The sequence below is a fragment of the Sminthopsis crassicaudata genome, chromosome 3, assembly GCF_048593235.1.
Source record: "Sminthopsis crassicaudata isolate SCR6 chromosome 3, ASM4859323v1, whole genome shotgun sequence".
Lineage (NCBI taxonomy): Eukaryota > Metazoa > Chordata > Mammalia > Dasyuromorphia > Dasyuridae > Sminthopsis > Sminthopsis crassicaudata.
Window position 1 is genome coordinate 275,674,336 of NC_133619.1, and position 22,597 is coordinate 275,696,932.

The 22,597-nt window shown below is 38.8% G+C and overlaps 1 protein-coding gene, 1 long non-coding RNA gene and 1 pseudogene across 2 annotated transcripts in view; 2 read left to right on the forward strand and 1 right to left on the reverse strand.

The window, feature by feature from the left end:
• Nucleotides 1-1,736: 1,736 nt before the first annotated feature.
• On the reverse strand, nucleotides 1,737-16,500 carry LOC141561348 (uncharacterized). Its single transcript, XR_012488030.1, has 3 exons — nucleotides 14,410-16,500; nucleotides 13,423-13,504; nucleotides 1,737-13,083 (listed from the first exon to the last, which is right to left on the reverse strand). It is a non-coding gene; the product is annotated as an uncharacterized LOC141561348 (long non-coding RNA).
• On the forward strand, nucleotides 13,676-14,188 carry LOC141561347 (large ribosomal subunit protein uL5-like; annotated as a pseudogene).
• Nucleotides 16,501-20,244: 3,744 nt separating the features above from the next.
• Nucleotides 20,245-22,597, forward strand: part of BCOR (BCL6 corepressor) — a 158,940-nt gene continuing 156,587 nt past the window's right edge. The window contains exon 1 of the mRNA XM_074300830.1: nucleotides 20,245-20,355. The gene's annotated coding sequence lies outside the window, so the exon portion shown is untranslated. The remainder of the gene's footprint in view (nucleotides 20,356-22,597) is intronic.

The window sequence follows — 22,597 nt, forward strand, 5'->3', positions numbered from 1 at the left end:
CATGGTTGCTTTGATCCTTCACTACTTTAATGCTTTTAGGATCTGTGATTCTGCCAGTATGGTTCCTCCCTCCACTGACAGATTGCACTCCTCATGGAAGTCTTTTTCATTGTTGTTGGAAAAAATTTAAGAGGTCATTCCACTCAAACTCCTATCCCATGTAATTTTTATTTTTTTTTTGAAGATTCCAAATAGCTGTGATAGTAAAATATAGTTTGTGGTTATTGTCTGCGTAAAAATTTTTCCCATCTTCAATCAAGTGATGTCAACATAGTTTCATGATTTTCTCCAGCTCTTTCAGAAGAATTGACGGGGTGGAGTGGGAAGTGGTTATGATCCAAGGCTGAGACTTAGATGGATAAAAACCATATGATAAAGAAACAAGGGATCAAAAAAAAAAAAAAAAAAAAAAAAAAGCATGGCTGTGTAAAGCTGAATCAGTTTATCTCTTGGTCCAGATGAGGAAAGGACAGTAGCTAGTACAAGAGTGATAGCCTGGGAAAGAACTGAGAGGTAAAGGGTTCAGAGGTCACAGTTGGATTTGGAGGTTTGAGGCAGAAGAAGAAGTAGAATGACAATAGCTTTTGATCATATAATTGAAATAAACCCATTTATCCAAGCCAATAGAAAAGAGAAGTTGAAGACTTTTTACACATTAGAATATGACAAAAACAACAAAATACACAAGTGAATAGTTTTTTTTTTTCACTTGAACGTGAGAGCATTTCTCTCTAACGAAGTGAAAGGTCTTGATCTCAATCAAAGGAAAAATCTCTGAAATCCTAAGAGAGACAAGGTAGAAATTAGGGACATTTGAGTAGTCAGTTTCACACTTGTCTGCAACTTCCAAAATCATTCTCATTTTCTTAAAGAATGCTAAACCATATATGTCTCTCCTCAGAGAAGTTCTGCTAACAACTCCAAACCCAATGCTGGTATTCAACACAATATCTATCCTCTCAAAAATCAGAAGTTACATTGTCTTTTTCATACAAACAAGAAGTCTGAGTTGGGGTACATTGGTAAATATTTAAAGAACAGTTAAAAAAAAGTATACATGATACACTTTTAAATAAAATTGATGTTATCAATAATTTCTCCAGTACTTTTCAAAATTTAGACAATCAATCTGGCTATGATTTGTACCTTTTGCTAGAAGATATAAATGCTCACACTGAAAACTAAACAATGCACTCCTTGAACTTTTTCCATCTGACTCCAGCACATGCCTGGGTCAGAGATATGCTATTTACTACCTGTTCCTTCCCTTTTCTTGGATTCAGTTTCCTTATCTGTAAAATGACAACATTGGACTAGGGATCCTTTCTAAGAATCCTTTCCAAGCCTTATGTCTATGATCCTAGGAGTTCTAATAGTTACTTTTATTTACCCTGAACTGGATATTTGTTTTAGGAAGAGCTATCTCCAATTTGACAATAGGTCCATTGTACACAATTTCTATCTTGCCACTTCTATACCTTTGCATAGACTGTCCCTGATGCTGAAATGCATTTTTCACCATCTCTACCTCTTCTTGGAAGCTCTCTTCCAGGCTCATTTTAAATGCTACTCCCCTTAAAAAGGAATTTCTGTTTAGTCTAGTTCTTAGTACTCCCCACCCAATTACTTAAAATTCATTTGCACAGGTACACACACATGTATGTATATATGTATGGGCATATACATGTATATGTGGAATATATATATATGTGGAATATATATATCCTTGTCCCAGCAAAATCTATGTTCTTTGAGGGCAGGAGCTTAGTAGATTTTCTGTCTTCCTAAATCTCAGCAGTGACTATTCTCCTTGGTCTTATACCCAATTAAGTTGGTGCCAAATAAATAAAAGTACAAGGTCTGGTAAAAGTCACTCCTGATTCCTAAGGTAGAGATACCACAGGTAAGGAAGCATAGAACCTGATCATAGTCAAGACTGTCCACTCAAACCTGAAACACCTCTGAATTGCTCTGATACAGTTGAACCAATTCTAGATTCATTAAGCCTTTATTGTCTATTCAGTTTTATTTATATTTATCTTCATTTGGGGGCAGAAGGAGGTATGTAAAGAAGGCAGTAGAATATAAGCTTCATGAGGTCAGAGTCTGCTTTTCATTTTATCAGCATTTCTAGAACCTAGAACAGAGATCTCCCCTTCCCCCCAAAATAGGTGCTTAATAAATATTTGTTAGTTTAAATGTGATAGGCTGCTGCCCTCTCCATAATTCCTCTCTTGGGGATTCTTTGCTGGCCTTTCCCCTACATTAAACCAACTAAATGTTTTTACAAAACAATCATTTCTGGAAATATACTTCTGCCTCATTCTCAATTATTAAACTTCTGATTTTAACAAATAAAAGCAAAGCAAACTAAAAAAAATTATATCCAAGAAAAGTCAAGCAAAAGCATTCCATTCGATGACCACAACTGGACAACATATGCAGCATTGTGTCCTAGCAGTACCTCACCTCTGCCAAGAAGAGGGAGATTCATTATCTGCACTCCAGAACTATTATTAGTTTTTCATTTGCTTAGAGTTTGTCCTCCTTTCAGTGATCTTTTTACTTCTACTGTTGTAGTAACTGTGCATATTTTTCTTTATATTCTACTTATTTTATTCTGTACAAATTTTTCTCTGAATTAATTCTATCACTTTTTATTGCACAATAATATTACACAGTACTTCAAGCAGTTGTGGTATGCTTCCAGTATTGTTTCCCAACCATTTGTTACCAGCTACACCCCTTGGATTCCAAACCACCATCATCTTAACCTTTGCCCCACCTTCCTCCATTAGATTGTAGACTCCTGGTAGACAGGGACTAATTTTTTTTTTTTTTTTAATTTGTATCCTCTGTACTTAGCATAGTACCTGACACATAATAGATGCTTAACAAATGTTGCACAACCAGGTGGCAAAAATAGAGTACTGAAAAATAGAAAGCTTAGTGTCAGGAAGACATCTTCCTAAATTCTGGCCTCAGATACTAACTGGGTGACTCTGTTTCACTCTGCCTCAGTTTCCTCACTAGAAAATAAGCCAGAGAAGGAAATGTCAAATCACTCCAGTATCTTTGCTAAAACCCCAGACGGAGTCATGAAAAGTTGGAAACAACTCAAAAACAAATAAATGTTGATTAAATTTAATTGTTCGAAGAATAGGAGATGAAACAAATTGACTCCCCCACCTCCGTGTGCAATCTCACTGGACATTTCTCCAGGTCTTTCAGGAATAAGTTTCCCCTAAGCAAGGTTTCTGGCTCCACATCTTGGGAAGGAGATTCATTTTTTTTAAAAATGAGCTAAGGGAGAACAAACTAAAGAGAGTATATTTTAAAGCACTGCCTCAGAAAACTACAATAGATCATTTACAAAGTCTCTCTGTGTGTGCATGTGTATGTGTGTGTGAGAGAGAGACTTGGGCAGGTTCACACAGCTAGTAGATGTCAAGTATCTGAGTTTATATTCCTAACTCCAGAACCAGTGCTCTATCCACTGTATCATCTAGCTGCTCTAAAAATCTTCTTCAATTATAAAATATGGTATTCTCTTAGCTTTAGGGAAGCTATAAAAATGTGTGAATATAATCTCTTTTGTTGCACTGAGGTCTAAACTTGTACCAAGGGAACCTAGCAATACAATAACAATAATCTATAGATTATCCCTCCTTGTACCTAGCTGATAACAGCTTCCCTCCAGGCTGTATTTAATACCACCCACCCATCTTCCCAAGGGGTTAAATCAAGAGCATAAATCAGTACTTAAAAAGTGGCTTTGAAGAGTTAAAGAAACCAGTTACTTTTTAAACAATTGTTAAGATGAAAAGTGAAACAAATGCATAACAATATGGGGATATAAATCCGACGTTCTCCCAGGAGACATTAAAGAGTGGGCATAAAGCAAGGAGCAGAAAGGAGAATGTCTCAAATTTTGTTCTCAGCAATAGACATACTGCCTCTCTTCATTGGGCTTCCACATCCTCCTGCCACACACTTTTTCTTACTATCCTGACAATTTCCCTTCCTCCAGAATGCTCATGGTTGCTGCAGTATCTGAGACGGGGTAGCATGGGGCAACATCTTCCCTATCTTGTGGAGGCCTCTCTCATTTTCTCACATGCCATTTTATAATCTCTCAAGTAGCATCTCTTTTATACCTCACTTAGGAAATGGAAGGGACTAAGATCTCTCCAGCTATTTAAGTACATAGATATTGGAGAATTGTTATCTGTCCTTATCTCAGTTGTAGTCTCATGGTTTAGTTACATCCAACTTTTCATGATCTTGTGAACCACAGCACATCAGGCCTTCCCTAACTCCCAGTCTGTCCAGCTCATGTTCATTGCTTCCATGATACTATCTATGTATCTGATCCTCTGCCATCCCCTTCTCCCTTTGCCTTCAATCTTTCCCAGCATGAGAGGTTTTTCCAAAGCAGCTTGTCTTCTCATTATGTGGGCAAAATATTCAAATTTCAGGTTCAGTATTATGAATAGTCTGAATTAATTATTATTAATTACTCTATCCAAGTACACATTTATAGTCTGCTATTTTCAAATTAACAGACATCCACTTGATTTCCAGTTCTGTCCTGTTATGAATATGCGATATTGAAACTTCATTCCTGTCATTGAACCAGTGTGAGTTTACTTAACTTTTCTTGAATAATTCTGAATTGATATCCAGAACAAATGAATCAATTCAAAGCTCCATTAATCTTCTGTTAATGGCCTATCTTCTCATTACCCTTCTAAACACTGGCAATTCTGGGTTTTGCAATCTGTAATGGAAATAAGCATATTAATGTAGGATGAACTACACTATTTTGTTTTAAGTGTCTATTTTGAGACTAAGAAATAGTTATATATGTTGTTTTCCTGAAATAAAAAAAGGAGTTGAGTAATATACTTTGATAATGATTTGTATGTTCTGACAATTTGGTAAGCAAATACTAGTGACATATATGGCCTCCAAATTTGGTAAATATCTGATGGGCATTCACTAATGATGTAGGAAATTAAAGTGTTCATTGATAGTTTCCTTTCATTGTTAGCTTAGATAATTGATTACTCATCAGAACTTACATGTAACTTATAAATATTCTTAGAACTTAAAAAAAAATAATCAGAGGCCTCAACCTGATGAAACATCCACAAGAACTTATCCCCACACATTCTCTGAACTCAGAAATGTAAGGATCCCATGTTCACTCAAGAGCAGTGCTGATTGATAGAGATGTACCAGAGCACCACCTTAGATGGAGGGAAATATGTGGCCTCCAGCTAGGCAGGCAGGGAACTTTGTAATGAACTCTGGGATGTGTCAAATCTATGGAAAAGGGCCCATAGGAATCAGGTTGATGGTTTGTTCCTGAAAGGGTTGATATTTGTATTGTTTGCACATGTTGATTTATAAATTTTGATTGCATGTATTTGTCTAATTGATGTTTGTCATGCTAGTTAGTATAGTAATGACAAATCAGTATTAAGCATGCTTCATGTATTACATAGTCTATGCCAGTTTGCAAGTGTTAAATATCAAAGTTGTTTTACTTTGCATTTCTACAACTATTAGTCCAACAAACATTTCATGATCTTGTATCTGACATGACATTAGGCAATAGATAGAGAGGTACATATATGTCTATTCATATGTATATAGATATATGCATATATATCTACATGTAAGAAATGAAAGAGAGAGATGCTTTGAGGCAAAGAATCTTTAGGGAAGCCCACTGCTTCAGTCATTGCTAACACCCTAATAAATGTGGGCAGCAGTCTTTCTATAACTTACTCCCATTCAAAGGTCAGTATATTAACTTCGTCATTCTGAATATACTCACAGAAACTTCTTTCCAGTTACAGACCTTCTCCTTCTCTTGATGTTATTAATATCATCCATGATTTTTTCTGAGACATTTTCCAACATTATCATGTACTTGTACATCTCCTATAAATTCATGACATTGTTTGGATTTTGATGACTCAAAATGAGCATATTTCTGTTTCTGCTCTGGTTAGAAACTCTGAGGCTCTTCCCTTCACAGTTTGATTTTTTTTTTTTTAGTAGGCAACCCAGGACACCTTTTGCCTTATTTCTTATGTAGCCTTAAATCACTACATGGTTGTTGCTTCAGAGAAATTAAGATCTGGGAAAGCTTAAAAAGGCCAAAGTCTCTCACTGAATCTAGGGTCATTTCAGTCATCCTGAACTACATCTTGTCATTGGACTCAGATGACCTTGAAGGAGAAAGGCTGATGACTTTGCACTCTCTTACATGAAATTCACTTGCAAGTCAAGACATCACCCTCCTGATGTCATTGGTCCTCTTCAAGAATGAAGGATGAAAAACAACAATTCATGAACTCTAGTTAATTTTCCACTTTAAGATCGAGCTGTTCACAAAACAAGCAAAGCTTTACCTTTCCACTGCTTCCTCTCACTAGTTAAATGGGCAAATCAAGCATACCTACCATATCTTCAAATAATATTTGCACTATTATCTTTTTTTACTAGGATGATTATATATTAAGCTATAGCAGAATTCTGCTAAATTAATTAACCATTCCTCCACTAGAAAACTGACCTTTCTACATAAACTATGTGAAATCCAGTTCTAACCATCAACCATTTACAGATTATTCTCTCATTCAAATGAACAATAACACTAGAGAACTAGGAAGAATTCAGGACCACCATTGAAGAAGCCAAAGGTATATGTAAATGATGTAATGAATAGCATTGATCATCTGGGATATACCTCTAAGTAGAAGCCAGGAAATAACAAACCATTCCATTATCTTTGCCAAGAAAATCCCATAGATAATATTGACATGTTAAGATTCATAGGGTCACAAAGAGTTGGACACATTGAACAACAACAAAGGCAATCAGGGGCAACTTTACCCAGAATCTTTACTCTAATTATTCCTGATAGAAACCAGAAGATAGAACAATAGAGGACTTTAACTTAAACCATGAACCACTGATGTGGAAAAGTGATGTTAGAGATAAAATACTAGACAAAAGAGTCAGGAAACCTCAGTTTGAATCTCTGGTTTAACATTATATATCTCTGGACAAATTGCTTTACCTCTCTAAATGTGTTTGTGTGTGTGTGTGTGTGTGTGTGTGTGTGTGTGTGTCTATCTATAAAATGACTGGGCACTATCGCTAACATTTTTTGCCTGATTCTCAATTATTATGAAATTCCTTTTAATGCAAAAATGCTTGGACTTTGCCTAGCACTAACATTCTGTCAATCTATCCATAATTTCCATCATTTTGCATTTTATGTATCTTTCACCAATCCCTGTTTTAATCAAGGAAAAATTAATCCCAGGTGCCTGATCTAGCCCCTTGACTTTCCATAGTTGTGATTGACAGGGAAGAATAAGTATTCATGTTTTAGGTCATCTTGGCTTCCAGAACATTGACACTTTGGGTATCTTGTCAACTGCATGGGGTTGTGTCCTAACTAACCTTCATAATCTTTGTAATACCTCATAGGTCATGTACATTTTAACTGAAATCTTAGACCAAGGGAAAGAAATCCTAAATTCCTAATTATTGGCTACAGTTCTGATTTTACTGTCCTTAACCAATCTCTCTTTGTCTCTTTATCTCTTCATCTCACCTAGGCTAGAAGCCAATCAACAACTCACAGATGATCCTGTGACCTCACTACTGATTAGCAAGCTTTGACCTGCTTGTTTTCTGACCTGGTTTAGTTTATTCCTCCTTTTGAAGCGTAGTGGCTTTTATTGAGGGGTGGAAGGTGGGGAGACAACTCACTATTTTGATGCCAAATTCAGCATGGCATCTATCTTTTTATTGCCCAAGCAATCTATCAGCTTTACCTCCACCAATAGCAAAGATCACTGACCGCAAATTACATCCCTTTCAGTTTACCTTTTAATCCTATTTCTTGGTAACAATTCTTGGTCATTACAATCTATTCAACAATTTAATTTTACAAGTTTTAATTAAATAAGTATTTTGTATTTTGATTACATCAAATTAAAAAGCTTTTGTACAAACAAAACTAATGCAAACAAGATTAGAAGAGAAGTAACAAATTGGGAAAACATTTTTACACTTAAAGGTTCTGATAAAGGCCTCATCTCCAAAATATACAGATAATTGACTCTAATTTATAAGAAATCAAGCCATTCTCCAATTGATAAATGGTTAAAGGATATGAACAGACAATTTTCAGATGATGAAATTGAAATTATTTCCACTCATATGAAAGAGTGTTCCAAATCATTATTGATCAGAGAAATGCAAATTAAGACAACTCTGAGATACCACCACACACCTGTCAGATTGGCTAAGATGACAGGAACAAATAATGATGAATGTTGAAGGGGATGTGGGAAAACTGGGACACTGGTGCATTGTTGGTGGAGTTGTGAAAGAATCCAACCATTCTGGAGAGCAATCTGGAATTATGCCCAAAAAGTTATCAAACTGTGCATACCCTTTGATCCAGCAGTGCTACTACTGGACTTATATCCCAAGGAAATACTAAAGAAGGGAAAGGGACCTGTATGGGCCAAAATGTTTGTGGCAGTCCTTTTTGTAGTGGCTAGAAACTGGAAAATGAATGGATGCCCATCAATTGGAGAATGGTTAGGTAAATTATGGTATATGAATGTTATGGAATATTATTGTTCTGTAAAAAATGACCAACAGGAGGAATACAGAGAGGCCTGGAGAGACTTACATCAACTGATGCTGAGTAAAATGAACAGAGCCAGGAGATTATTATACACTTCAACAATGATACTGTATGAGGATGTATTGTAATGGAAGTGGATATCTTCAACACAGAGAAGAGCTAATCGAATTCCAATTAATCAATGATGGACAGAATTAGCTATACCCAGAAAAGGAACACTGGGAAATGAGTGTAAACTGTTAGCATTTTTTGTTTTTTTTTCCCCAGATTATTTTTACCTTCTAAATCTAATTCTTTCTTTGCAACAACAGCAAAATTCGGTTCTGCACATATATATTGTACCTAGGATATACTATAACATATTTAATATATATGGGAATGCCTGCCATCTAGGGGAGGGAGTGGAGGGAAGGAGGGGAAAAATTCGGAACAGAAGGGAGCACAAGGGATAATGTTGGAAAAAAATTACCTATGCATATGTACTGTCAAAAAAATGTTATAATTATAAAGTTAATAAAAAACAAAGAAAAAAATGAGTATTTTGTTCAATTCCAATAAAGCTGAGATTAAAAAAAATAAATTTCTTGCCATTATGAAGTTTATAATATATTGAGAGAATTCAATATCATGTGGAACTAGAGGTCCTTTCTAACTTTGAAAAATCTACACACTGTAACATAAAAATATTTGATGACTCCTTTGTATCTTGTAAATACTAAAGGTTTTGACCAGTTTCACCTTATGTCATTAGATTTTTAAATGGAACATGAAGCTATCTAAAGAAAGTCCAAATCATCAAGAATAATACTAGAACTATGAATTGCTCCTTCTATAACAGTCTTCAGTCTTATGTGTTCTCTATATTTGTTATTTTATCTAGGTATTTATATTTATGTCCACATTTCCTACTGGTAATGTATAGATTTCCAGGAGAATATGCCTCAAATTTAGGGTAGAAATATTTAATTGTTATCGTTCTTATCTTACTATTTCAATAAATGCCTTTGCTTTGACTTAATTTTACTAATTTGATGACTGACTATGAAAGTAAGCTTGGTGATAGGGACTCATGAACTATTATTTTTGGAATGTTGAACCAAAAGCTATCTTGTACCTGGAATAGTTGAATGTCTGAATTTGAATTGTAACAATATTTCAGAGAGGATTTTATATAAGTGAGTAAATAAAAATGCAAATTAATATCAAGGGGAAGAGTACTAGTAATTGCAGGAAGTGGGGATCAGGAAAGACCTCATGTAGAAGATGGCACTTGAGTTGTGTTTTGAAAGCATGTTATATATATTTAATGTGTATGGGATTACCTACCATCTAGGGGAGACTGTGGAGGGAAGGAGGGGAAAAGTTGAAACAGAAGTTTTTGCAAGGTTGAAAAATTACCCATGCATATGTTTTGTATATAAAAAGCTATAATAATAATAATAATTTTTAAAGCATGTTACAAATAAAATTGCAAAGAATGAGCTTGACCTTGGAGACCAGATATAAGAGAATACCTTTTCTCACTCTTTAGCAGAGGTTGAAAGGTGGAAAGGTGGGAGAAGAGGGAAAAGTCCACAGATGTGGAACATTGCACATAATGTCAGATTGTTTTTATGTACTATTTAAAGGAAACTCTTCTTTTTATCTAAAGAAAGATCTTGTTATAAGACATATTTCTCTAGGATACAGATTGAAGGAACAGTTTCAGAGAAACCTGGAAAGACTTCTATTAACTTGTGCAAAGTGAAGCAAGATGAATGAGGAGAACATTTGATACACTAACAATTGATAAAAACAAAACAAAACAAAACAAAACAAAACAAAACAAAAACTAGCAGAGTGGTAGGAAGCATTGTAACAAGCTCCACTCCATAATCTTCTTCCAAATAGATCTAGAAAATATATCAGCAAGAAATTCTGATGGGGAAATCAAGAAAAAAAATCACAGGGAATTATTTATCTGGACAAATTTGGCATAAGGAGACAGACAGGAAAGTCTGGAATTGAGGCTTGAGACAGGCACATACCACTTGAGAAGCACTGTAGCCCTCAGGGAAAGGCAATAAATGAGTCAATAGGAGGTTGAAGATTGGTACAAGGTAATCATATCTATACCAGAGTTCTCTGACAGACTCAGCTTTATCACTACCACCCAGTTCTGGGTCATCGATGCAAGATAGACTGAAAAGGAAATTTGCCCAGAGAAGTGTCATTTCTAAAAAGGGAGGCTCTAGGTATGTGCCAAGAAAGGAAGATGTTCAGAAATCAGTAGCAAAAGAACTAGCCATGTGGCTGTAGTTTCTAGTCTTTTCTACAAAGGAATAATCGATGTAGGAATCAATGGCCAAAAGATAGCTTGCAATTCTGCCATTCTGAGCCAACAGAGTTTTCCAGCTGGCTTTTAAGGGCACAATAAAGTAGCAGTCTAATCTAGTACAGATTCAAACAGGAACTTGTAGAAATCAGACCAGGATGGGTTACTTTGCCTTATATCAAACCATTGTGAAAGCACTGAAACTGTGCAGATTCCCCAGCCTAAGATGTCTCTGAGATCTTGAAATAACACAACACTAAATACTGCCAACAGCAACAGGACCATTCCAGATCTTGTCTGGACCTCAGTTTCCTTAGCTGTGAAAAAGAGAGCATTGGACTACCTATATGCTTTCTAAAGTTTTCTAGATTTAAGTCTCTGACTCTATAATCTAATGGAATGGCATAGTGGGGATGCATAGGTCAAGAGGCAAGAGGTTTCAGTTTCGACTATGACACCAATAATCATTTAACATTTCTGAGCTTCACTTGGCTCAACTAGAAATGCAAAACTACATTAAATGATCTTCTAAATCTTTCCAACTTCAACATCATGAGATCCACTTCAAAAGATCCCTTAATAGTTTAAATTATCTATTGGTAGTTCTTACAAGACTCAACCTAAGATCCACCTTTGCCATAAAGTCTTCCCAAATTACTTTGATCCATGTGGTACTCTCTCTCTTTTTTGACTGCCCTGGAATATTTTCTTGACTGTATTTCAAATGTGATATTTATACATGGTGGTATTAATACATGGTAACTATATTCTTATGATGATAAGATCTGGATCTGGAAGGAACCTTATGGATCTACTTAGTATGAGTTATAGGACAGCTAGATGGGCCCATTGGATAAAGTGCTGGTCTTGGAGACAGGAAGAGTTTAAATCTGGCTTTAATCACTTAAAAAGTGACCTTGGGTAAGTCACTTAGCCCTGTTTGTCTTAGTTTCCTTATCTGTAAAATGATCTGGACAAAGAAATGGCAAACTGCTTCAGTGTTTTTGCCAAGAAAATCCCAAATAGGGTTACAAAGAGCCAAATACAACTGAAAACCTCTCAACAACAACAACAAAATATCATTTATAAATATCTTTGGTTTTGTGTGGGATGTAGAAGACCCTTACCCACAATGACTACTCAGAGATCACTCAAAATAGAAAGCAGAAAGGTTGTTTATTAGACCTCCGGAGGATGACCTATTCTATCATGAGATAAGGAAAGAGAAAGCTCGTGGTAGGAGGGCTAAAGAAGTAGTAAAGATACACAGCTTTTATACAAGAGATTACATCACAAGTAAGACAGCATTGAGAAGGGGAGGGGGAGGCATCTAATTGGTTGTTGCTATCCAGAGAGATTGGAATGGAAGATTTCTGTTTCCCCAAAATCACCTGATTTCTAGGAAACAGAAAATCAGGTCTTCAGGTTTAGCTAGCCAATGCTCAAATAAATATGGGCCTGTACATATTACACAGATCATAGGGGAAACACAGAAATAATGAAAATAAAATACAGAAAAAAAAGAATTTACACATTTCTGTAAGTTCTTCACCTTATCTCTCTATTCCACACAATTTCATTGTAAACTTCTTGAGGGACCATATAATTCTATCACATCCCCCTCAAAGTGATCAGCACTCAAATATCTGTCAAATTAAATTTCTAATTTTAAGCAAGCCCAGAGGATCCAAAACTTTATCTGCTATCTGTCTTAAAGATCTCAGAAGTGTTAGGGCTATTTTGTGTCATTCTATTTACTCCCCAGCCTCTGTCCTTTGGATCTGAGTAGGGATTTTCTCTGGAGGGTTGGAAGCCAAAAGCACTGGGAATTCTCTCTGGCCCAAAGCTAACCAGAGCTCTATGTGCACACTTATGCTGGTCCGGTCATGTCGATACCTGAACACTACTTCCTCTGCCAACAAGAGTAAAGAGGAATAAAACTCACTGTCTGATTCTCTTCTCCCTTCAGGAAAAGCACAAAGCAGTTGAAAACAATAAGAGCAGCCCAGTGTAAAAGGGTAGACTTCTGTCTTTGTAGTCCTTGGTTTCTGTGCTGAGACTTCCTGCAGAGATATTTGTCAGCCTTGCAGATAAATACAAAAAAAAAAAGAGAGAGAGAGAGAGACCAGATTTAAAAAATTTTATAAGCTTCTTCTCCCCAAGCTGTATGCATTAAATAAATCAAATTAGCATCCTGAATCTCTATCTCTAGTCTAACATCTTTTGTTACTGGCCCTCCCTCTCCACCTCCCCCATGCATGAGGAAACAAGTGGTTTTCTTCAAGGCCCACTGGAATCCTGATTTATAAACATGAAAGGTAAGGGATCCAACTTCGAGGATCATGTCTTGCTGAATCACATCAGCTTCCCAGGAAATTCCATCCTAGTCCCATCTCAGACTTCCCAACTTGGAAAACCATACCTTTGGATCCATGGCTTTCTCTATTCATATCTCTCTAAATTTTCTATGTTCAATGAAGTCCCCAAGTGAAGCACTAAGTTTCCTGAATTCATAAAAAAAAAAATGTAATAGGAGCTATTATATTGAATAAGTTCTCTGTCTTTCTGTCTCTGTCTCTGTGTCTCTCTCTCTCACACACACATACCTATACACTCAAAATCAAAGACTGGAAAAGACCATAAGAATCAATGTTAGTCATTTCGGTTTTTCCACCATGGGGCAAGATCAAGGTGAAAAGGAAAACCCATGCAAGAACTGCCTCAACATCTGTGTTGGGGAAGGTGGGGACCAGCTGACCTGGATATCCAAAGTGTTAGAGCAGCTTACAAGCCAAACTCCAGTGTTCTCCAAAGCTTGCTATACTGTTAGGTCTTTCAGAACCAAGAAAAACAAGAAGATCCCGGTTCACTGTACAGCCCATGGGAGCAAAGCTGAAGAGATTCTGGAGAAGGGGCTGAAGGTGTGAAAATATGAATTAATAACTTTTCAGATACTAGCAACTTTGGCTTTGGGATCCAAGAGCATATTGATCTGGGGATTAAACATGACTCAAGCATTAGCATTTATGGCTTGGATTTCTATGCGGTGCTGGGCAGGTCAGGTTTCAGCATTGGAGAGAAGAAGTGTTAAAACAGGCTGCATTGAGTCCAAACACAGAATTGGCAAAGAGGAAGCCATGCACTGATTCCAGCAGAAGTACTACGGCATTATCCTTTCTGGCAAATAAAGTCCTGTTTTCTATTAAAAGGTTAAAAAACAAAACAAACAAAAAAAAAAAAAAAAAAAAAAACCTGAATCAATGAGTCCAACCCTTGAATTTTACAAATGAGGAAACAATTCCAGAGAGGTGAATTGTTAGCACTAGTTAAAAAAAGGCAGAGTCAGGATTTGAATCCATGTTGCTTCCATCTAAATCCAACATTCTTTCTGTTGAACTCTATTTCCTACCTTGATTCATGAGCCTGCTTAGTATCTTGGATCCAGAGATTCCTTCTTCCCCTTTCCTCCAATGGTACCATTTGTCAGTCTGATTCTATAATCTGCTCTCTTTATTTTTCTATTCTTGCCAGTACACACTAGATTACAGAAGCACATTTCCAGGGTAATTTTATGAGGCTAAAACCAATAAGAAAATTTAAAAATAATACATTAATATAAAATAATTAGAAGTATGAAAAAAGTATTTCATCCCAGAATAAAAAAGGCTAAACGTTCATAAATTGTTCTGTCTCACTCACTACAATTCCACAAGTCTAGTTTGGTCTATGATCTGTAGGATAGGAGGTCCAATACAAACACATCTGCCTGCCTCATGTCTCCTAAAGAGAATATTTTAGATAAAAGTAAGAGCCAGTAGATCAATTTATTCAATGACCAAAATAAAAGAAAGGAAAACTACATCAACAGATTTCAAGGCTCTCATTAATGAAGTGACTGACCAATCATAGACCAAAGAGAACTAACTGTGTAGCATGCAAAGATTTTTTTCCCCCAAATCTTTGAAAAGAGGTGGTAGACTACAGATGCAGAAAGAAGCACAAATATTCGAATATAGTCAAGTGTGTATTTGTTTCAAGAAGAGGTTCTGTTTGTTGGGGTAGGGAAAAGATAGTCTATGGAAAAGTAAGAGTGATTAAAAAAAAAACACACAAAGAAACCCACCATATCAATAAAGCATTATGAATACAGAGAATGGCACTTCTAAACAATTCCAAACCAAATCCAACTGAGCTAACTGGATGTCATTTATTCATATCTTCCTTTCTTGCTTTATTTTTAGATAATCATGGAGGGTCATTTTCCAAACTGAAGTTAAAATACTCAACCATTTATCAAGCATTTATTAAGCACCTAGTATGTTCCAGGTATTGTGCTGGCTTGCCCTCAAGGAGTTTAGATTCCACTGGGATTCTGTCAAAGAGATACAAAACAGTGTCTCCATTGTTTATTGCAGTGTCTGACACATACTAAATTAGTGCTTAGACAAAGTCTTGTCAATTTGAACTACTTTTAAAAAGTTATATAATTCAACCAAACATACCATGTTTAAAATTCACAAAAAACAATTCTTTTCCTTTACAAAGACAATCATCCCCTACTCAACTATCCTGCGATTTTTATCTCGCCCTCTAATAAGTTACCCGCAAAAGTTAGATGGTCTTTTTTGGTCACTCTACACCTGGACTGGTAGTGAGAGGGAAGTAAAACATTTGTTACTGTTCATATCCAGTTATAGTTTGGTGGGAAAGGAAACATTGTCAACACCAGATTAATAAATTTATAGGATTATTTGACAACTGGTGGGGGGTGGGGGTGGAGAGTAGGATGCCAGAAACTTCTAAAGCTAACCCGCAACAGATATTCTCTTTACAAACACAAATTTAAGGCAGAAAAAAAAGTTTTAGATTTAGCTCTGAAACACAGCTCTAATTCAAGCAGTAATCTGCTTTGAGTAAGTGGTGCCATACAAGAAATAACTGCTTCAATTATTCCCCCCAAAATAGAAAATACGTAAAAATATTGCAGAGAAAAATGTCTTTTTTGGGTAATAAACTAAAAGTTTTTTTTTTTTATCACATCTTCTGTAAGAGACAGAAATAAGGAAAAAGAGAGAAGAGAGAAAGAGGAGAAACACAGAGAAAGAGACAGGATAAATTGGAGGTTACAAAGAGAAGACACTAAGAAGAATCAGGCTGGATAAACAGATCCGAGAGTGTTGTCACTTCATATATTACACAGGATATCAGGACAACATGATCACTATGATAGACTTGGTTCCTCTTAGCAATTCAGTAATCCAAGGCAATTCTAATAAACTTTGAATGTAATAGAGAACTATGGAGACTAATTATGGATCAATGGTATTTTCACCTTTTTTTTCTTTCTCATGGTTTTTCCTTTTTGTTCTGATTTTTCTCTCCCAACATGACTCATATGGAAATATGTAAAAAATGAATGTTCATATATAACCTAAAAATAAATATTTTTTTTAAATAAAGACTGTATGATCACAGGGCCACTAACTCTAACACAATGGATAGAGAACTGGTCTTGGAGTCAGGAGGACCTGAATATAAATTTGATCTCAGACACTATTATATAACTCTGGGCTAATCAGAGTTTTGATTGACTGACTGAATAAAAAACACAAAAGTATATGATCTTAATACACACACACACACACACACACACACACACACATGATTTAGTAACAGCTCAGTCAGTCATTAAACATAAGTTAAGTACTTACTTATGCACCAGGTACTGTACCAAACATTGGGGATAAAAATCAGAAAAACTGTCCTTGACACTAAGGAGCTTACAATCTAGTGGGGAAGGCAGCACAAATGGGAAGGTGAAAAGCTGGGGAAAGAGGGATAGTACCTGATCTAGAGGGACACCAAAGTCTAATGGCATGATGCACCAGGGTGAGAAACAAAGTAATCACTAGCCTGGGTTCCCTCCTTAAATGGAGGCTCTGGGGGAAGCTCCTGCCCTCCAATCAAAGGAGCTAATGCTAACAAAAATAATAGTTTAAATGGCTTCTTATAGTTTCTATAGAGTAGTAGCAAGAATACTGAAATTAGTGTATCTGGGTTCAGATCCAAACTTTGTTTCTTACTCCCTGAATGATTTTGAAAAAGTCATCTAGTATTCTTTGGAACTTTCATCTGTACAATGAAGGAAATCGATTAGACGATTTTTTTTAAGATCAAAGATTTGAAACTTTACTTATGTAGCACATTAAAGTTTTCAAAATGCGTTGCATATTTGATTCTTTTTCTTTCTGGTGATTTTTTAATTATAGCTTTTTATTTACAAGACATATGCATGGGTAATTTTTCAACATTGACCCTTGCAAAACCTTCTGTTCCAAATTTTCCCCTCCTTCCCCCAAACCCCTCCCCTCAAACCCCTCCCCTCGATGGGGAGGTATTCCAATACATGTTAAAATATGTTATGGATTAGATGATCTTAAGATCTTTGCCGGCTCTTTGATTCTATGACTTGCATTTTTTAAATCAGGAAGCATTAAAAACAAAAACAAAACACCATTCAGCCTTTACTGCCACACAACCAGTTGACCTTTTTACACGGAGATGGGTAAGTATGTTAGGCTTGGAGAAATGCAAACCGTTTTAACCCAATAGCCGTTTTGGATAATGCTTTCAAAAGCAGATATTTTACCTAACTCTGAAGAGAGATCTCTAGCACAATCTTAACCACCAGTAAAGATCGTAGAGATGAAATGTAGCTAAGGCCACGTGGAATCCACTGTATATGCTCCAGCAAGTTCAAACTGTACTGGCTTTCGCTGTTCTTAGAGGAAGGGGTGGAAAGAAAGGCATTTCAAAAATAACAGCTTTCTGGTCCCACAGAGACCTTTAAAAATTAACTGGGAGGTTTGTTAAGGGGGAATCCTCATTTAGAGTAGGTAACCAACATAATGCATTAAAGGCCACCATCTGCCACCGGTTTTTTGCTGCCACCAATGATAGTCGGTATTTACTAAGTGGTCTGCAATTTCTGTAGAACCAACCCATCCTCAACTCTACCCGGTACTGTAGTTATAGCCTATGTATTTACTTCCCAAGCTGGCTTGCTATATGAAAATGGCCCAATATTGTTCAGCACCACGAAGAATTTCCTTTTACTCTCAGAATCAGGTCAGCCCAAAGGAATGGAAAATATTTATGGGTGAGCCTTCTTTGTAGGCGGCTGCCTCGGTGTGTGTGGGCACTGCCCAGCCTTTGCCTTCAGGAAACTACTGAATCTGCCTGAGTTTCCACCGTACCCTCCCATACCTACTCTTACCCTACCCCAAATAAAAATAGAGTCCACACAAGGCAAACTCTTTAGCAGCTGTGCTTCGTTTGAATAGAATGACGGTGCCTAGGAAAGCAGGAGCCGGTTTGACCGCAGGTCAGCGCTATTCGCTACTATTTTTTGCTCGGGAAGGGAAGAAGGGGAAGAAAAGGACGCCTGGGCCCGAGAGACTCTTGGTCTCCGCAGGACTTGTTTGTGCTCGGAAACTGGCGGCTCGGGCGGAAGCTTAGGTGGGGGCGGGTCACGTGCAGCAGTGGCTGCAGACTGTGCGGCTGCGGTTGGCTACAGCCTGGACTCAGAACTAGAAATTAACTGGCCCGGATCCTTTTGGTAGCGGAGCCCAGATCTGAGTAGACTGGGCGTTCGGTGGAAGTCTCCGGCCCCGCCCCGAGTTGCTCTAGGGGAAGAAAGGAGGCGTGGAAATGAGAGAAGGGGGAAAAAAAAAAGATTAGGCTTGAGAACCGAAACGCTCTGGGTCTCCCCTCTTTCCCTAGAGGACCGCTTGTAAAAAAGGAAATGTTTTTCTTAAACAGCCTCAGGTGCTCAAAAGAAGAGGAGCCAGCGAGTGGCAGGAGAGGTTTTCTCCCTCTCTTTTCCGCAGTGCCTGGGACTGTGTGGGGAAGATTAGATGGGGTGGGGTTGGAGGTAAGAAAAGAAGCTCTGCCGGTTTGGGGAAAGGTTTGAGGGTGATCCTAGGAGTTGCGATAGCTAACGGATGTTCGTTCCCTCACTCACTCCCACCTCCCTTTTCCAGCTTTTAAGTCTCTAAATACTAAATTCCTCAATGCCTCCTCGCTAGTCCCTGGGGCGCCCCATTATACGCAGTGAAGGATGCACACCCTTCCCGGCGGGCGGCCGTGCTCCCCGCTGCGCTCCAGCTGCCTCTCTGGGCTCTGGGTTGCCACAGGGGAGGTTGAGAGTCCCCAGCTGCGGCGACTGTTTCCCGGCCAGCGGGTAGAGTCGTGGCTGCCAGCCTCCTGTCCTTCCTCTAGGGAAGGTACAGATGACAATCGCTGCAGCCCGCTAAGGGGCTCCTTTCCCCTGTCGTGAGGGTGACAACAGACAGACAGCATACTCCCTTCCTTGCCCTCCACCCTGATGCAGCCGACGCCGTGGAGTGCAAAGCACACTAAGCTTCAGGCTCGGGCTCGCTACCGCCTCCGCGAATGATCTAGCGAGCGAGAATGCCAGCAATTCCTCCTCCCTCTGCCTGGTGTGGGAGTCTAGGCGGGAGGGGCCGCGGAGGGAAAGAGGGAATACGGGAAAACCGTCTGCTGCTTCTCGGCACGAGGGAGCTGGGATATGCCGAGACTTACAATCCAGTGTTGTGGGATTTTTTTTTTTTTTCTTTCGTACGGGATGCCTTTGTGAAGGGAGGGGAGGTTGCAGTCGATGTGTAAAGCTGGGATGAACGCTCTCGCTTTCTCTTTCGAGATTTGGTAACAACCTCCGTACCCACCTTGTGAATCGCTTTCCAGACCTGGGCTGGGGGATGAGTGTTATGCACTTAGCAGGTTGGGGAAGAAGGGGGGTATTTGTCCAATAACCGCGGAAGGTCCCCGGCAGTGGGAAGCCACCAACCTATGAATAAGATAAGAGAGGAAAGGAGAAAGAAACCTTTGCCTCTCCCAAGTCGGCTGTTTGGGGACCAGGCGGACGCGTTCCCTACACAGATGTACACGTACACTTTATTTTGCCTCACAGTTTGGGGCTCCGGGGTAATAACGAACCACTCAAACTTTTCCTTCCCCAGAGTTGGGGTTCTGTACATGAAAGTCTCCTCAGGATGAACACGAGGGCGAGAAAAACCGTCCTTTAGGCTAGACTGGGGAGGGGGGGAGGGAAACCTCGTGCAATTTCCTTCGTTGGCAATGCAGGGAGGAGGGGAGAGGGGAGGGGGCCGAGACCACATGCACTTTCGTTTCTCACGGGCGGCGGCGCGTGTCACGTTGCGGCTGCAAATCTGCGTTTGGCAGCAGCGGCAGCCGCGGTAGCTCTGTGTGGAGTCTGGCTAGGGGTGAAGCGAGACGCCATTTGCATCCACAACACACTTCGCTCTCCGATCAGGTTCATGCGGGAAACTGGGGCGGAGGGGAGGGAGGAGGGGGAAGGGGGATTGTCGCCCGCTGCGGAAGCTTATTACGACAGTGACACTGATTAGATGCCTTGTTTGTACGTGCATAGAATAGGGGTGGGTCCTTTTTCTCCCCTCATCTTTTTTCTGGGTATACTTTCTGTTTGGAAAGTTGCGGGGATTTAAAAAAAAAATACTACACAGCTGCTGTCTTAAGGGCTGAATTATGCGAGCACGTTTGCTTACCCTGGGGGAGTAACGCGTATAAGCCAACTCAGGGATTACTGCCGAGGCCCAGTGCCATAGAAATCCAGCCCTCAGTTTTTAATGAGCTTTTGAATCGGAGAGCGCTTCAAGGCGCTCATAAAGCCAAGACTCGATTTCCATCTGCCCCCGTTGCCTCCGTGTTCAGTTTGTCGGTGGAAACCTAGCGATCCGTGCAGAACTCCATGAGGGAGGGCTTGCTGCCAAGGGTGATCCGAAGCCAATTTTCCTGTCCGACCCTGACCAATGGAAAAAATGACTGTGTAGCTCCAATCAAACACCCCTCTATCGTAAATGCGTCCAACCCCGTGTCTAGTGCACGAACTCGGGCGCCTTTCAAATTAACCACGGAGCGGGGTGGGGAAGGGGGGGGGGGTGGAGAGGAAGCCGAGAGGTTTACCTTCTACACAGAGGCATGTTGGTGACTAAGAAAGGTGAATTCTCTATAGGGTGAGAGGGATCTGTTCAGAGAGTTGCTTTAACTTCGTCCACGCAAACCCATATTTATCCCAAGTATGTTTCAAACACGATCAACAACCCCAGTATTTACATCAGGCACAGACGACGGTTCATTTAGGATTACTGTGAGGATCTTTGTTTATCAGTAAATCAAAAAAACATCGAGTGTCAGACTGGTAACTAGTGTTTATATACAGCCGAGGAAGAAAAAACACTGGGCAACCCATTGGTGGTATCATCCTGACTTGTTCTGTCTCAGTACCTATACTGTTCTTCCTCCTTCGCGCTCTCACCTCTGGGACCTTTAAATTCAATGGAACCGAATAGACGCTTTTAAAAATCGGAGCTTTTAATTTTTGGTTTGCGTTCCCTCTTGTAGCCAACCCCCTTTACGATTACCGTAGACTCGGGTTCATCTTATCTACTGATGTTTGCTTTTTCTGAGGGAACGATCATAGATGATTATTTTACGCCCCTCTCTCTCCCCCCCCCACCCCCCAGCTGCACGTGCCTGAGGGGCCTTGGAGCGGGTGACTAGACAAAGTATTTCCGATCGTTCCCTCCACTCTCTCCCGAGCACGTCACAGCGAGTTGAAAAGGAGGAATTTGAACTCTTCTGATAATGCCCGAAAACTGGAACTGTGACTAACTACTGTGGGGCAGTGTTTTTATTCTGAACGTGAAGGGCAAGAGGAATCAATCTAAAGGTTGGCAACCGCTGGTGTAGATTGGAAAGAGAAGTCTTCGGTCTGCAAGACCGCGAGGGGAGCAGGCAGCCTTCGGAAGCAGCCTGAGTCTTTGGTCTTTGTCTTTAGACAGAGAGGGCTCCTGTGTTCAGTACCGATAAAGATCTACAGAGAGCACACTTGACCAACACATTACCATAAAATGTAGCGTTGTTTAGTTGGATAGCCCCATGGCAAAACCAATGCAAGAAGGGAACAAGGACAAAAGGGAACGCAAACCAAAAATTAAAAGCTCCGATTTTTAAAACAAGGACTTTTTGCTAAAAAAAAAATAAATAAATAAATTTTAAAAAGGCCACCCCACCCCGAAATATAGAAAGAGACTTAATTTTTTTTTGCGGCCTTTTTGGGGAAATACAGCAATTACTTTCACTCTGACCCAAAGTTTCTCTCCTCTCCTCCGAAACAGTATTCTATTTCCTAAGATTAAACTAAAAGTTATTAGAACAATAAAGTGAGAGGTTAAAACACAAAGTTGGACATTGGAGTTGGAAGACATCTGTGCTGCAAATAAGAAACTTTTTTTAATTGGAAAAGCGAAATGTATTTTATTAAACAAACACTAGCTCAAACTTTCCTTTGAATAGAAGAGTAAGAAAACATTAAAAAAAAATCTCCACGATTTAACAGCTTTTTTTCTTTAATAATCCGATGTTAGCTGCATTTGATCATTTATTTCGACTCATTAAAATGTCTTCGTGGACCTTCTAAAGCTTAAAATATGGATAATTTTCCAATAAAGTCAAATTCTCTAATTTTTTTTAGG